Source organism: Pseudochaenichthys georgianus, chromosome 17 (assembly GCF_902827115.2).
Source record: "Pseudochaenichthys georgianus chromosome 17, fPseGeo1.2, whole genome shotgun sequence".
In the NCBI taxonomy this organism is placed as follows: domain Eukaryota; kingdom Metazoa; phylum Chordata; class Actinopteri; order Perciformes; family Channichthyidae; genus Pseudochaenichthys; species Pseudochaenichthys georgianus.
This window is the reverse complement of record NC_047519.1, coordinates 16,008,847-16,026,678: the sequence shown is the minus strand read 5'-3', so window position 1 is coordinate 16,026,678 and position 17,832 is coordinate 16,008,847. Positions and strand designations below refer to the sequence as shown.

Genomic DNA, 17,832 nt, shown 5'->3' with positions numbered 1-17,832 from the left:
TTTAAATCTATTCTAGTATACCTCAACAATGGAAATATGATCAGAAGAAATGGCCATGACATGGGACCTTTAAGGAATCACCAATTGCTTAATCGTTGTCTACATGCGCCAATACAATCTTTAGTTAAAGCTTAAAGGTGGGGTAGGTAATTTTGGAGAAACCAGCTCGAGTGCGCGAGAATTTGAAAATACACAGCCGGAACAAATCTGCTACTTCCTTAGCCCCTCCTCCAACACACACGAACGCGCACATGACCAATGAGGGCACGAGATAAGTTTGTGCACAGAGGGAAGGCTGACAGGCAGGTAGGCCATCCAGTTATTTTAGCCGGGCCGGCTAAAATGATTGGTCGTGCTATTTTCAGTACTACGGCTTCCACAGATTAAAAAATGTATGGATTTTTTGTCAAAGCTCTTAAGATATTCATTGCTATCGGGATGTCAAGAGCATTTCATGGAATATAATAAAAAGTGTATCTCGAGCGAGCCGGTTTCTCAAACTTACCTACCCCACCTTTAAGGTAAACCTTTGTAACAAAATTGTCTTTCTGCTAGCAGTGTTTTTGCGGCTGAATAATGTACAAAGATGACAGATGATAATTGATGGTCCTAATTTCTAGATCCACATTGTCAAAGTGAATGTTGACTTTGTGTGACGTATAAGATTAACTTTGTATTCATACACATGCTATTGACTGAAGTGTCACAAGTATTCTCCTATAGAGTATTATATTAATCAACTGTGTTTCTATTGTGTTATATTCCTGACTGTTTAGCTGAACAGATCCAGGACACCACAATTGTGTGTTTGTTATCTTTGTTACACCTGTTGCATTTCTCCGAACACAAACATACAGTAACACACCAGGGGGAAAATGTTCCTGTCAAACTCCCACCCACCCACTCACCCTCTCCCTCACACACTCCAAGCTAATTGGGAGTCGCCCCTCGCTGACCTCCCCTCATACTCAGAGTCATCTTCGTGACAGCACAGTCTTGCTCATTATCCCCAACAAGGGTCGGCCTTGTTAGAGCCCCAACCGCCGCACCGCACCTGGCTGACATCACAGCAAACCCTGAGTCCCTGTTGCCATGGAAACCACAACTTGGCAACAACAACTTGGCAATGTCCCACTCCACGGGGGATTGATTGGGTGAGTAATGCAGTGAGAGGTGGATTAGGAAGAGTATTATTGTCTCCCTGGGTGAAGAGGAACACTCAGGGTCTGATCTTTGGCAGAAACCGAGAGGACGGTAGACTTACTGGAACAATGATGACTGCCTTGGCCCGAAATTGGTCTAACACAAAGATTAAAGAAGTCTCTGATGTATTCATTGCTCATTAATTTGCTAACATGCTGCAGGGATTTAAAAAAGAGTGCGGTGGGCTCTTTTCTGAGCTTACTTACATTTTAGACGCATTTATACTTTTTAATACACAACCATATAGTGGCAGTAGTAAATATAGTTGCAAAGCAATTTCGCAATCAGAGTTTTTTCCGGTTTCAAAGTGCACACTCAACCATTGAGAGAAATGAACAAAACTCAAGTGACACAACGATATGTCTGACAAACAACCATTACCCTCTCCATAGCTCCCGCTCTGCTCCTCTCTCCTCTTAGGGCAGCGGAGAAGAGCAAAAACCACTCACTGCCTGAGACAGGGAAGCAAAGTGCAGCTGCTATTTGGCATCATCCATTAGTGAACTAGCCAGACCCACAAGTGGAAGCTGCAGTGAGAGCAAATGGTTGGTGGTCACCTGATTTTTGCACCTGAACAGTAGGTATAATATTGTGTATACAACGTGGGTCAACACTGGCTCCATAGGTGACTTCATTTATAAGCACTCAGAGAGCTAGTCAGCCGAGTTACCTGGTCTATCTTCATTGTGAATGGAGGAAGTAGAGTGCTCTTTATGTAACAAGGGTGTGGAGGTTTGAGTGTTTGAGAGGTGAGTATTTTGTTTGATGTAGACCAGACTTTGCTTCCTGTTACAGACCTGCTCTTAACATTTGACTTAATCCTAACCCTAACCTAGTTATAGTTGCTTAACCTTACCATAACCAGGTTTTTGTTGCCCTAACCAAGATCATTCCTTAACTTTGACTATACTGTGGTTGCCATGCACAGATACTTCAGCAAGCAAAACCTTATTTTAAATTGTTATTAAATCTGATGAAGGTTTTTTTAAGAATCGTCAAGTATGGACACTATTGGCTACAGGGTTAGGTATAGAGAATGACCCCTTTTGACAGAGTATACAGTTATGTGAACAGAAAAACATTAAATATAAATCATGTGTTATAATACATGACATCTCTGCAGTCTAACAGACAAGGTTACTTCCATAACCTACAATGAGCTTTGATGGGACTCTAAAGACATCTGTTTAAAAAAAAACAAAGTTAAGCTGTTAGGAAACTCTTGAAACTTCAACAATTTGTACTTGTATTTGTACTTATTTTATGCACAGACATTAGTTGCAACAGGGCTTCGCTAAGCATGCCATTATGCTCAGGGATAAGGTTTATATGAAATTCTATTATGTTATGTTTCAGTGGTATTATTCACATTCTGCTGTTTCTTTGAATCATTTGCTCCTCATCCCTTTGGACTGTTGAGGCACTGGTTTTGGCTCTGATATTGGCTTTGGCTTGAATTTCAGACCAATTTACAAGCAAGCTGATGACAACTAAATGTCAGTTTTAAGATGTGTAAAGCTTAACTAATGGAAAGGCAAAAACAGTCCTTATAACCATATCAATCTGCAAATATGTGTCCAAATGAAATTGTGATTAATGAAACAATTTAATTAAATTCCTTTAAAACAGGAGTTGAACTCAACCCAAATCTTGAGAACTCTTTCGTTGATACTCAAAACTCAAAGATATTGCGTCTCAGCAGTAACTTCACACTAAAATGCTACACCATGAAATCCAACAGAAAAGCCTTTATATAAGATGAAAGAGAGATTGAACATATCGAAGGCCTTGGAGAGGTCAACAAACAGAGTTGCACAAAGTTGATGGTTATTATGCATAATTCATCGCGGAAGCAGTGAATGTGCAGTGACCTAGCTTTAAAGCTCAGTGCAATACATTACACTGCTCTGAAATGACTTGAGGGAGAGGCTTTGAATTAGGTCTATATGTTATCAAATGACTTGAAAATGTAAGACTGGGTATGAATATAAAAAAAGAAGACAAAAATACCAACAGTAGATTCACTATTTGTTGCCAAAATAATAGTTTCTTGTTTATATATTATAAGACATTGGTATTTTTGTTTAACTCTAAATTGCTGCTAAATTGTCATTGTTTTGGCCATGCTGTTTAATTTTAATTATATTTTCACTGTGGGACTTACGTGTGCTTTGCAGCAACTTATAATGTTATGTATTTGCACTCTGCTCTGCTGTGCTGCTGTAGCTGAGGCCTGGTTCCACCTTCTCTGCTCTGCTCTGCTGTGCTGCTGTAGCTGAGGCCTGGTTCCACCTGCTCTGCTCTGCTCTGCTGTGCTGCTGTAGCTGAGGCCTGGTTCCACCTGCTCTGCTCTGCTGTGCTGCTGTAGCTGAGGCCTGGTTTCACCTGCTCTGCTCTGCTCTGCTGTGCTGCTGTAGCTGAGGCCTGGTTTCACCTGCTCTGCTCTGCTGTGCTGCTGTAGCTGAGGCCTGGTTCCACCTGCTCTGCTCTGCTGTGCTGCTGTAGCTGAGGCTTGTTCCACCTGCTCTGCTCTGCTGTGCTGCTGTAGCTTAGGCCTGGTTCCACCTGCTCTGCTCTGCTGTGCTGCTGTAGCTGAGGCCTGGTTCCACCTTCTCTGCTCTGCTCTGCTGTGCTGTGCTGCTGTAGCTGAGGCCTGGTTCCACCTGCTCTGCTCTGCTGTGCTGCTGTAGCTGAGGCCTGGTTCCACCTTCTCTGCTCTGCTCTGCTGTGCTGCTGTAGCTGAGGCCTGGTTCCACCTGCTCTGATCTGCTGTGTTGCTGTAGCTGAGGCCTGGTTCCACCTGCTCTGCTCTGCTGTGCTGCTGTAGCTGAGGCTTGTTCCACCTGCTCTGCTCTGCTGTGCTGCTGTAGCTTAGGCCTGGTTCCACCTGCTCTGCTCTGCTGTGCTGCTGTAGCTGAGGCCTGGTTCCACCTGCTCTGATCTGCTGTGCTGCTGTAGCTGAGGCCTGGTTCCACCTGCTCTGCTCTGCTGTGCTGCTGTAGCTGAGGCCTGGTTCCACCTTCTCTGCTCTGTTGTGCTGCTGTAGCTGAGGCCTGGTTCCACCTGCTCTGCTCTGCTGTGCTGCTGTAGCTGAGGCCTGGTTCCACCTGCTCTGCTCTGCTGTGGTGCTGTAGCTGAGGCCTGGTTCCACCTGCTCTGCTCTGCTGTGCTGCTGTAGCTGAGGCCTGGTTCCACCTGCTCTGCTCTGCTGTGGTGCTGTAGCTGAGGCCTGGTTCCACCTTCTCTGCTCTGCTGTGCTGCTGTAGCTGAGGCCTGGTTCCACCTTGCTCCGGGAACAGCGTGGATACTGTTGTGCTGGACTGGGAGAATGGCGGGTGTCGTGTTTCTGCTGTGCCTTTTCTTGGCTGTGCTGGACAAGGAGAAGATCGCTAGTCGTCCTGAAAAATCTACTGGATTTGGGTATGTTCTGCCATCCGCAGTGGACATCCCCTGTATAGTTTCGGAGGTGTTGCACAAACAATTGCTGGTTGCACTGTCGCGGACTTTCATTTCGGAAAATGTTTGTTTTTCTCACATGCCTGCCACGATGGTCCTTCAGAATTGTTTTTTAAACTCTAATCTCACTTTCGCGAAGTTTGCTGGTGACTCTAGAACAGCTGACAATGTATGTGTGTTGATTACGAGGAAAAGGTGCTTGGTATTTTTATTGTTGTTACTATCAGGAAATGTACAGCCAAATCCAGGTCCACCTAGCAGTATTAGTCAAATAGCTACTCCTGCTGATGTTATATCTAGATCTGGGCTAGGTTTAATTCATTTAAATGTGCGTAGTCTGTTACCTAAATTAGATTTTGTCCGTATTTGGGCGAGTTCGACTGATGCTGATGTCATTGTCTTATCAGAAACGTGGCTAGATAAATCCATTTTGGCCTCTGACATTTACATAAATGGTTACAGTGTATATCGTACTGACCGGCCTAAAAAAGGTGGTGGCGTTGCCATTTATGTGAAAAATAAGTTTTGTGTAACTAATATGGTTTCCAAATCTGTTAGTAAACAGCTAGAATTTTTAGCCGTGAATATTGAGGTAACAAAGGGTCAACAGGTCATGGTGGTGGGCTGCTACAGGGCCCCCTCGGCTGTCAAGGACTCTTTATCGTCTTTGGCAAAAATGTTATCACAACTTTCCTACAAGGAAATAGTGCTGCTTGGTGATTTTAATTGGGACTGGTTAACTTCTGTGTCAGAGGATTTTAAAAACCTGTGTACCTCTTTGAATTTTACCCAGATTATAGACAGTCCTACTCGCCCACATATTAAGTCCCCAAATAAATCCTCCTTAATTGATCTAATTTTAACAAATGTTCCACATAAATACTCATCTGTGGGAGTATTTGCTAATGATGTGAGTGACCACTGTGTTGTAGCCACAATTAGGGACACTAAGGTCCAAAAGGTTAAACCACGTGTCATCACAAAGAGAGACAAAAAACACTTTGTGGAGCAGGGTTTTGTGCATGATCTGTTTGATTTTGATTGGGGTAAAATCAATCTGTGTGCTGATGTAGAAACTGCATGGTCTTATTTTTGTCTTGGTTTTATGAAAATTATAGATAGACATGCACCTCTGCATAAATTTAGAGTGAAGGGACGAAACAATCCCTGGTTTTCTGCTAAGCTGTCCAGTCTCCTTCATGAGAGAAATAATGCTTGGGCTAAGGCTAGGAAATCAGTCTCAGAGGTAGAATGGCTACGTTTTAGGCAGCTAAGAAATAGCTTCACATCTCAAATAAAAAGTGCTAAATCAAAGTACTATTTGTCAGGATAAAACCAAGGTAATGCTCTTTTCAAAAGCAAAAAAGACACCAGAGCCTGTTTTAGATATTGTAACTACGCAAGGAACAAAACTTGAAGTTGTTGCCTGTTACAAATACCTTGGTATCTGGCTTGATGATTGTCTCTCTTTTAAACTTCATGTCAATAACCTGCTTAAAAAACTGAGGGTTAGGCTAGGGTTCTTTTTCAGAAACAAGTCCTGTTTCTCGCTTGAGGCCAGGAAAAGGCTAGTCACTGTGACCTTTTTACCTGTGCTGGACTATAGTGATTTGTTGTATATGAATGCACCTGCCAATTACCTGAGCAAATTGGATGCTGCGTATCACAGTGCTCTGAGATTTGTCACAAATTGTAAAGCGCTTACACATCACTGTACACTGTATACCAAGGCAGGTTTACCATCACTCTCTGTACGGAGGCTTTGGTACACGTTTATTTATAAAGCTTTGTTGGGTAAACTCCCATAGTATATCTGCTCTCTGATAACACAGAGAGTTGCAAGCAGCTATTGTCTAAGATCACATGATGTAGTCTTGTTAGATGTGCCAAGAGCAAGGACTGTCTCAGGTAAGACAGCTTTTATGTGCGCAGCTCCACTTGCTTGGAACAATCTTCAGCAAGAATTGAAACTGAGCAATCTCATTCCTCTGCATGTTTTTAAAGCTAGGGTAAATGAAATGCTTGCCGATACAATGGGCACTTGTAAATGTCTATAACTATGTATCCTGTAAATATAATGTATAATGTCCTTTATTGTTTTATGTTTCATGTGGAACCTATATGCTGCAGGTCTCCCTTGAAAAAGAGATCTATGATCTCAATGGGACCAATCTGGTTAAATAAAGGTTTGAAATGAAATGAAAATAAGGTTCTGCAAGTAAATGTTCTCGATGGTGTTGGTGATTTTTGCTTCTTTTTTCTCATCTCCGACTGCTTTTCTGCTCTGAACAGCTCAAGGAATAAAGAGGTTGTTGACTACGCAACCTATATTCCCCATGTAATCACTGAAGGAGGGGGGCGCCAGCTGCGATATGAATCAGATGCAGCCATGATTGGAATACAATGACCTGGCAACACCCAGAGTCTCTCTCTTTCTGAACAAGGTTATCAGCAGAGATTATCAACAGGACAATAGACAGCTGATTCAAATAAGTATTGAATGGTTTTAGCACAAAACGTACGTCGGCTTGTGGCAACATTGGGCTGCAAATTAGTGGTAGTACGGACTTATGTTGGGCCATGGAAATGATTATGTAACATATGTAATATTATGAAATCTTATTTCATTTTTTCAAATGCCTTAGTGTTAACATAATCCTAATAATTAGCAGTACTGCTTATTACGATCACCATCATTAATTCCTCGGTTGATTACAGCCGCTTCTTACATCATATTACATAGTCTACAGGGGGTATAGATAAATAAAAAAACACCCGTATACAAATACAATTTTGACTTTGAAGTATCTAAGGTATGCTAATGCTGCTACAAATGTGGGTCATAAAATGCCTCATGCTAATTAAGTATTTGTCAACCCCCACTATACTGTATACTTTATACAGTATCTGTCATGGCTTCAACTAGTGGAAGCTGTTTTTTTGTATCTTACTGCAGTTTGCTCTTGATTTTTTACAACAGTAATCCTTGAGGTAATTAATCATTTAGCAGTTTTTGGATTTATATGCCAGCATTTTATATCACAGATCATCTAACAGCTGCAGATATATATACTGTTAGTTGTGAGTGCTCCGATTGTAAAACTGCTCATTGCCACAACTTGTCATCAATAAAAAAAATTGACCAACTGTCAGGGAACTAAGGGCAGCTTGGGTATATTTGTCATGATTTTTGGCATTATTTGTATTGATAATAATAGCACTGTCACACAAATAACATTTCTGAAGTCTGGCAACATTGCTAATAAAGAATCCCAATGGACAGGAGCAATTCATTTTACCTCTAAATACATATAGTGTTTTCTCATTGCTGATTTCTTTAGCCCAGTTGAACTTTGTTGAAGCAATCTCACTACATTCCCAAATGTAAGTAAATATTTTAGCGAGATGTCATCATAACCAATAGAAAATCATGGCCAAACCAATTAACCAAAATGATAATAAACCCAACAAATCATTAAATTCTCCATATATCATTGAATGTTTTCATTACTCTGTCTATAACCTCTATATCATAGTCTTGTGAACTGAACTAAATGTGTTGTCAGAATTAATTTCATTAGTGTATACCGCGGGAGCAATAGATACATCATAGATTGACTGTAGATGTTGCACACGGGCAGTAAATCATGTCTCAGATCTGTCTCAGCGAGAGGTTATTAAGAGCTTGTCCACATCTCATGTATCATCTTCTTAATATAAAAACGTAATGAAGCCTGTTGAGGCTGCAGCAGCCGAGGCGAGTCTTTGGAAAAAGGATGATAGCATTCTCTTTACACCTCACTGAACCATGGTGGAGTGCATCACTTTTTGCACTTTTCACCAGGGATCCAACTATAGGTTGACTCCACCATGCGCTATGAATCTTTAGCAATTAGGCAGAGGAATGGAGAAAGGGGTAGAGGATTGGGATAAAGGTGGTTTACTATTGTACCCCAGAGTAGCAGGTGTATATACTGTGAATACTTTCTTCTTCATGTAATGCTGTTTAGGGGTTTAAAGCAACGTATTCAGCAACATTTTGGATACAAAGCTCTCTGATTGATAGTGGTAAATCAGTGGTACCCAGATGGGTAGCAAGATCAATCTGAGCGGTTGCGTGATGTTTATATCAGGCCTTTTTTCTTTTTAACATATTCTCTAAAGCTAGTCAAAAATAATATAACCTGAGAAGGTGACAGTACCCAGCTCAGAATCAAGATAAATTCAACCTGTGAAAAATAAGTATTCATGGTTTATTTTTTAAGCAAAAGTGGGACCTTTTGGAAAATGTTGGGTATTAAATGAAAAGACCACAACCCACCTTTTGGCACATTAAATATGAAGCTGTCATCGTGTAACCATCAACTAATCCAGGAAGTTTGTTCAGACCCCATTGTTAACCACAAACTGCTGTTGTTGTACACACTCAAGATATAAAATGTTCAATCTTTATAATATTATGTGAGAGTCAAGGGTGCTGTAAGGCCAATGTTGTTGCAGTATTCAGGCTAGTTGTCTTTATGCTAAGCTAAGCAAATTGGCTGCTAGCTGTAGCTATATTTTTAGCATTCAAACATGAGAGAAGTATTGACCTTCATCTCTTAGACTCAGCAATAAATTAAATAGACACATTTCTGTAGATGTTGAACTATACCTTAAAAAGGGTCACATGACAACATCTTGGATACCACAGACAAAGACAAGTTTCGGTACAAACACTATCCAAAGTCAACTGAGGGATATAAGGAAATTATATATGTTTTGATTCAATCAAGATTTAATTAGGGGTTGCAGATTTTTCCATCGGTTTAGTGGGCGGGTACATATTACACCCACTTGGTATAGATATTAAAAATTAGAGGAACAATTATCAGAATTCTCTACGATAAGAACAGATTATTATGACTACTGAGCATGTTTTACACTGCCATATATACACTGACCATTGCCATGTTTCTAATGATGCCAAACATCTGCTCAAACATGTATACTGTACATGCACAATGTTCAATATGAAATGAACAGCCTGTTGATAACCGATTCGGTAAGATGTTTCACTGCCTCAGCTGGCCTAATCAGAAGCATCTCTGTTGGCTTCCCCCAACCCCCCCAAATACCCATCACATTAAACTTCTTATTAAGGCCGGGAAGCTCCTCCATCTTGGGACTGATCTGTGATCTACGACACGATAGCCCTTAAGAGAAAACTCAGGAATTAACTTCAAATGAGGCACCATTAACTGCCAACCAGAGAGCGGATATTTTAAGGCTTTATGAGGACTAATTCAGTGGGCACGAGCAGGCCCCGATTTCTGCCAGGTCACAGAGCAGAAATCCACACACAATTAAACGAGAGCATAACATTATGATGCTCTCTGCTGAAACACAGTCATCCTGGCAATGTGATGAATGAGAGGCATTACTCTACAGAGGGGAGGAGGGACAGCTTGGAGCTGATCAGGAACACACTGTGGTGTTTTTTGTCATCAACATGTAGCTATTGGAACAGGCCGGAGCTGGAGCACACAGACAGCAAAGGTGCTCTGTATCCACTCCACATGCCTGAGGGAAACACATATTCCCATCGTCCCAGCATCGCCCTGCAAAAGGCGACACAAAGACGGCGCAGCCCGGCCACGATGAGCCGCTGCCACCTGTGATTATCGCACAAATATCACTCACATTTAGGTCAATCTCAAAGTAATAGGGTTTTCGCATCAGCAGTCCCCCCGACACCACCCCCTACTCCGACCCCCACACACCATCGGAGGGAAGGATGGATGGATAGATTGATGGCGAGACTATGAAATGGGGAGGGGGGGGGGTTCCATTTTTAAATCCACGATGAAAATGCAAGCGCACCACAGCCCTTTAACGCATCATAATAATACAAAAACACAATCAAAACCACGCCTCGGTATTAAAATAAAATTGCAAAAACATCTGGCACACACTTCGAACAAGCCATATTCCCAGCAGGCTGTCACATTCTAGCATTTTTTCGAGCACAGATGGGAGGTGTGAGACGAGCGGAATGAGGAAACTGGAATGACATTGCGCCTGCTTACTGTAAAATAAATTCCCTCGGGGGATGGAGAGCCTCCCTTTTCCCTCTTGACTCCCCTCCTTTCCGACGTGCGATTTTCCCAAAATTCAGACCATGCAAAGCGGGTTGTCGGTCATTCCACCCTCCGAAGCATTTGGTCCGGCAGCGCAGTGTGCGAGAGGAGGAAGGCAAGAGCCAGCATCCGAGAGGAGAGAGCCAGCTGCGGGTAGGAAATGAGGAAGGAGCGGCCGGGCCGGAGAGCTGCGCACATGAGAGGAGGCAGAGCAGAGGTGCTCTCTCTCTCTCTCGCTCTCGCTCTCGCTCTCTCTCTCTCTCTCTCTCTCGCTCTCTCTCTCTCTCTCTCTCTCTCTCTCTCTCTCGCTCTCGCTCTCTCTCTCTCTCTCTCTCTCTCTCTCTCCCTCTCTCTCTCTCTCTCTCTCTCTATCTCTCTCTCTCTCTCTCTCTCTCTCTCTCTCTCTCTCTCTATTTCTATTTCACAATACAACACCCCCCATCCCTGCCAGACAGACTGACAGACGACTTGGGTACCAGTGTCACCAGCGACCCCCACCGGGGGATGAGAGGAACTTCAGTATGGAGGCTGAATAATGCCAAAGAGAGGCAGAACCTGGAAAATGAATAGATACTATGCAAGTTGCCTACACGTTAGGATCCTGGTCTGTATTATATATAAGAGTAAGTTATTAATTTGCTTAAACGTTTGACGATTAAGCATAAGTGTCCCAATTATATTTCCTTTCTTTCAGACAGTAAACATGTAACATGGATGATCACATGCTCTGTTTTTGAAATATAAAAACATAATTATAGAGCTGTCTCTTCAGTGGTAAAAGTATGAAAGATATATTGTTTCTCTTTTAACCGTGACTTAAAGGTCCCCTAGTGTCAGAAAATAAAACCCTCTCTCTTTTGCTCCGTACCCAAATCTCTAAAAACGGGGGTACAACGGAGCTGATCCAGATTTGCTGCCAATATGACGTAATATAGGAAATATGGGCTGGCTTTACGCCAACGACCCTATCAGAAACATTGTTGTATCAGAAAAAGTATTTCAGTTCCATACTGTTTCAGAAACAGGCCCCGTAGCTATAGAGAGGCAAAGTCCCTCCCTTTCCGGTGGAACTCATGGGACCTTATTTCGGAAGAATTATGTATTGAAGTCAATGGCGAGAGAAAACGTATCTTTCGATCCCGTTTGAATTGTGCCATGAATTACACATAATGATGTTTGTCAATCTTAAAAAATCATGCATGTAAAAAAGTCACAGTTTGTCGTAAAACTGTTGAAATATAAGACAAATACGCAACTAGAAAGACTAAAAATCCCAGAGTCGTGTAAGTGATGTCATAACTGATGTCATAATTGTTTTCCTCCACCAAATAAGAGATAGCTAAGATAAGATAAGTTTAACAAGATGCCCGTGTGCTTAGTACCAGGTTGTAATCATACCAGCAATGGGTCTTGCTCGTTCTTTCGCTTCCCGTCTGATGAAAGGACCAGGAGTGGCTGGATCAAGTTAGCTACCTAGCTAGTAGTAAGCACGTTAGTTAGCATTACCGCCTTGTCATTTGTATTAGCCTTAACATGAAGTAACATTAAGTAACCCAAAATGTTAAACAGTAAGAGAAGTAGTAATTTTTCGTGAACCCTTTGAAGAGTACTGTCACACCGGCGTGATCATTCTATAATACACGGTTACATTAGCATCGGCGATCTTTTCTACTTCATGCTATCTGCACAAATAGTTAACATTGAACATTAAAAAGATCAGGCAGTACAGGGAGAATCGAAGGAAGGCAGGCAGGCAGCTTTGCATGACATTCTTCTGGACGTGTTTCATTGTGGTGATGATGACAGTAGTGACGGCCATCTTGGTGACGTGTGTTGTGCAAGACCTGAGATGTAGTTCATTGAGCGGTTTCACACAAAAAAAAATGTTACTTCACAGTTTTACAGCAAAAAAAAATTATGTTTTAACTTGCAAAATTCAAACGGGATCGAAAGATAATCTTTCTCTCGCCATTGACTTCAATACATAATTTTTCCGAAATAAGGTCCCATGGAGGTCCACCGGAAAGGGAGGGACTTCGCCTCTCTATACTGAAACCAGAATCAGCACTTTAGTAACAGGGATGAAATATAGGGATATGAGGCATGGTTACAATGGTTGATCTGTTTGGTATTTTGAGCAAAACACTTCAGAGACATGTTTTGTATGATATGGCCAAAATATTGTTCTAATATAGCATAATAGGTGAGCTTTGATATTACTATTAAAGAGAATTTGTTGGGATTTTCCCTTTCCTGTGTGTTATATACGTTTGTGTGCATGTAAATTGTCTGCAGACGCTAACATTACATTACATTGCATTTAGCTGACGCTTTTATCCAAAGCGACTTACAATAAGTACATTCAACCAGGAAGACACAACCTTGAAGAAAACAGAATCATATAAGTACATCAGGTTTCATAGAGCCAAGTATTTCAAGTGCTACTCAACTGGTTATAGATAAGCCAGTCCCAACATCCCAAAGTTCCCTCCAGAGGGAGTTTTCTCATTTAAAAATCATTAAAATGTGGCTTTTATTTTAATAGACTTTAAGTGTGTAGACAGTTCCATAGTCTTTAAAAGGTATCAATATATCTATACATATAGATAGATATATATATATATAAGTAAATAGCATGAAAATCAGTTAGGTTTTCATATATCGCAAAAGTCAAAAAGGCATTGTCGTATTTTTGGCAACCATTGAAAATAAATTGTTCAGTCAGAAAGCACGTAGACTACATTGTTTCCATGGTGAGCTATGCCATAACCTTTATGTGTATGCCCCCTAAACATATTCCACCCCATACTGTTTCCTTAAACTAAAACCCTCCCCCTTTGTTGAGTAGACTATAATAGAATAAACAATTTATGCAGAGACAGACATGCCAAATCAGGACAAAGACCTAACTCTAGACACAAATAAAGTCTAGATAAAAAAAAGTTTATAACCCATTTTTACCGAGCTATGTCTATCCTCTGACTCTTTTCTATCTCTGGCTTTATCTATATTTATCTCCCTCTCTTCCAGCCTCTCCCTTTAGTTCCCTTCCTCTTTGTCTAACATTTCTTTGTTCAGCCAACTGTAAGCTATTTCCAAATGCCACAGTCAGTAGCATCAATGGCAATCTAAATCTTGCACACATTGTTCTCACATGCACCATTTGCTTCATTGCACAAGAAATGACTTTGGATGCTCAGATTAACCACACACACTACAGCCAAAATGTCATACTCTAAACAGTGGAAGAATGAGCAATTTGTTGATAAAAAATATGACTTCAGGCATGCATGTACTTACGGTGTATGAATGCAGGGTTTTAATGAGTTAATCCCTGAGTGCTTATTTTTTGCTATATCATATGCTCTCTTCTCACTATTTCTTGCAGTATACTCTATTTTAGCTATTCTTATCTGTAGCCTCTCCTTTGCTGCTCTAATGACCTGACATCTCCACAGGGATCATTAAAGTTTCATCTGACCTAATCTAAAAATTGATGTCCCCTTAAGCAAGGCACTTGTCTGCTCCAGTGAAGCTGCTCAGTGTCCATCAGTGTAGTGGTACTGAGAAGCTGCTGGCTGGTGCGTATGTATGTGATGCTGCTTAAATCTATGTTATCACAAAAGATGATGTCACCTGTTGGATTGAAAGTGTTGTCGAGATAGTCTGGAGGTTATACAGCAGTGGTGATTTGGTATTTGAACTGTGCCATGTCTGGCTTCTTGAACTGGTGATGAAAACACACACAAACAGCACCCACCTTCCACACTTTAGCACTGTGATGTCAGGCGTCAGTCAAGACCTACAGCCGATTAGTCACAGACTGAGTGACTCATGTTGCCTTCCATTTATCTATCAATCACCTATTCAACCGTTTTAACCCACAGAGCGCAATTTTTCTAGATCCAATCTGTAATTTTTTCAACATATAAATAATCAGCCCAGGCTCATTTCCTGGGGCATCAAATATAGATGTTTGTCAAATCAGCGTTTGATCCATTACACAAGACAACTTTTTGCATTTGTGTGGCACGCACCAAGGTTTTAATTCACTACAATGTAAACAATCAGCTGCAAAATAAGGCCCCGGCCACACGAGGACGAAAACGGTTAAACGCATAGGATTAACGCAATCGCAAAAAAGCTTCCGTCCACACGCAATATTCACCGGATAGTGTCTGTCCACACGAGACAGCTCCGTTTAGCTCCAACCACTGGAGAAGCTGCAGTACATATGCAGGAGTCTGTACGTGGCGCTGTAACTTCCTCCACAAAAGCAGCGAAGAAGGATGGTTGTCATGGTTGCCCTTCTGTTTATTCTCCGCGGTGGGGGCCGAGGGAACCGGGCAGAGTTTTTCGCCAGTCAACGTGTATTAAAGTTTAAATCTTCCGACAAAATTATAAAAGTGCCGGTCAAAGGTCTTCTTTGTTATTTATTGAGCTTTAAAACAAATGAATAACGAATCTATATAATCCATCCATCCATCCATCTTCTTCCGCTTATCCGTGGTCGGGTCGTGGGGGTAGCAGTTCCAGCAGAGAGCCCCAAACTTTATTTTCCCTGGCGACATCAACCAGCTCTGACTGGGGGATCCCAAGGCGCTCCCAGGCCAGCGAAGAGATATAATCCCTCCACCTGGTCCTAGGTCTACCCCTTGGTCTCTTCCCAGCTGGACGTGCCTGGAACACCTCCCTAGGGAGGCGCCCAGGTGGCATCCTAACTAGGTGCCCGAACCACCTCAACTGGCTCCTTTCGACGCGAAGAAGGAGCGGCTCAACTCCGAGTCCCTCCCTGATGACCGAACTTCTCACCTTATCCCTAAGGGAGACACCAGCCACCCTGCGGAGAAAACCCATCTCGGCGGCTTGTATCCGCGATCTCGTTCTTTCGGTCATGACCCATCCTTCATGACCATAGGTGAGGGTAGGAACGAAAATGGCCCGGTAGACAGAGAGCTTTGCCTTCTGACTCAGCTCCCTAACGGTGCGGTAAAGCGACTGCAGTACCGCTCCCGCTGCTCCGATTCTCCGGCCCATCTCACGCTCCATTGTTCCCTCACTCGAGAACAAGACCCCGAGATACTTGAACTCCTTCTCTTGGGGTAAGGACTCATTCCCTACTTGGAGTGGACAGTCCATCGGTTTCCTGCTGAGAACCATGGCCTCAGATTTGGAGGTGCTGATCCTCATCCCAGCCGCTTCACACTCGGTTGCGAACCGATCCAGTGAGTGCTGAAGGTCGCAGACCGATGAAGCCATCAGAACCACATCATCTGCAAAAAGCAGTGGTGCAATCCTTAGTCCACCGAACTGCAGACCCCCTCCCCCATGACTACGCCTCGAAATCCGATCCATGTATATTACAAACAGGATTGGTGACAAAGCGCAGCCCTGGCGGAGGCCAACCCTCACCGAGGACCCGGACACAGCTCTCGCTTTGGGAGTACAGAGATTGGATGGCCCTGAGTAGAGACCCCCTCACCCCATACTCCCACAGCACCTCCCACAGTAACTCCCTGGGAACTCGGTTATACGCCTTCTCCAAGTCTACAAAACACATGTAGACCGGATAAGTGTACTCCCAGGCCCCCTCCAGGATCCTTGCGAGAGTAAAAAGCTGATCCGTCGTTCCACGACCAGGACTGAATCCGCATTGTTCCTCCTCAATCTGAGGTTCGACAATCGGCCTGACCCTCCTTTCGAGTACCTTAGAGTAAACTTTCCCGGGGGAGGCTGAGTAGTGTGATGCCTCTGTAATTGGCACACACCCTCTGATCCCCGGGGAACCACCACCCCGGTCTGCCACTCCTTCAGTACCGTTTCCGACTTCCACGCAACGTTCTATATAATATAATAATAAAATACATGGAGCCTCTCTTTTGCCTCCCTCTCTTCGGACAGCATCAGTGTCTGTTTCATGCAGCAGCTGATCCAGTAATGAGTGACCCGGCCGACAGTAAAAATAAACATATTTATAACTAGTGTAGGTAGTTTGAAAGGTGTCTCTGTCCTGTCAGATTAGACTTCACTCGCGTTTATGTCCATATCGAGAGAAAGATAAATAATCCGAATTCAGTGTGCAGTTTACTTTGACGTGGGGGTGAGCAGCAGAGGTGGGGAGAGGCGGGGCTATTGCCTCATCATTATCAGAAAATGATCGTATAGGGCGTACACACGGAGCCGTTGGACCCCCCAGAGCATTGCGTATGCCGTTCTATCCACCTTGGGACCCGTTATCGTTTCCGCAGTCGTTTAGTGCCGTATTCGGTCGTCCTCGCGTGGCCGAACGGTCTATATGACACTAAACAGTAACGCAAACGACCGTTTTCGTCCTCGTGTGGCCGGGGCCTAAGATGCTCAGGGTGCTTCCACCAATCATAGGTCATTGTCATTAGTTCAATCACCAGCCCTTGCAGTGTCGTAGTGTCATGGGCAAGATATTAAACCCCAAATTCCTTCCGTATGTCTACAGTATTGAAGGGTATGTAAGATGTGTGATTAGCTAAATTACATGTTGTGTTAAAACACAGGACACGTTGCCTAGGACAATACCTCTTTTTGTGTCTCTTACACACAACACTGCTGAGAGGATCATCGGTGCCTCACTCCCGTCACTCCTGGACCTCTACAACACCCGCCTCACCCGCAGAGCACTCAGCATTGTGGGTGACCCCACCCATCCCTCCAACTGCCTCTTCACCCTCCTGCCTTCAGGGAGGAGGTGCCGCAGCCTGAGGTCGAGCACTACTCGACTTAAGAACAGTTTTTTCCACCAGGCTGTCAGGATTGTGTTTTTTTGTAATATATATTCTTACAAAAAAAGTAACTACAATAGTCAAAAAAGTTTTAAAATCCATTGTAATGAACTAGTAGGAAGTAGGCCTGGTGGAGAGACACTTGAAATTTATTTTAAACAACCCAATGAGACATTAACTATCTAACTGCAATGTGCTGTATATTAATTATGATAAATTGTAGTTTACTTTCATTATTCTGCTAGTTGTACGGACCAGTGGCCTGTCTGTGGATTGAGAAGAGCAGCCAATTGAGAAGA

At 42.8% G+C, this 17,832-nt stretch overlaps 1 protein-coding gene across 3 annotated transcripts in view; it reads right to left on the bottom strand.

The window, feature by feature from the left end:
- Nucleotides 1-11,118, bottom strand: part of ctnnd2b (catenin (cadherin-associated protein), delta 2b) — a 218,098-nt gene extending 206,980 nt beyond the window's left edge. For all 3 annotated transcript variants that reach the window (XM_034104424.2, XM_034104425.2, XM_034104426.2), the window contains exon 1: nt 10,728-11,118. The gene's annotated coding sequence lies outside the window, so the exon portion shown is untranslated. The remainder of the gene's footprint in view (nt 1-10,727) is intronic.
- Nucleotides 11,119-17,832: the final 6,714 nt, after the last annotated feature.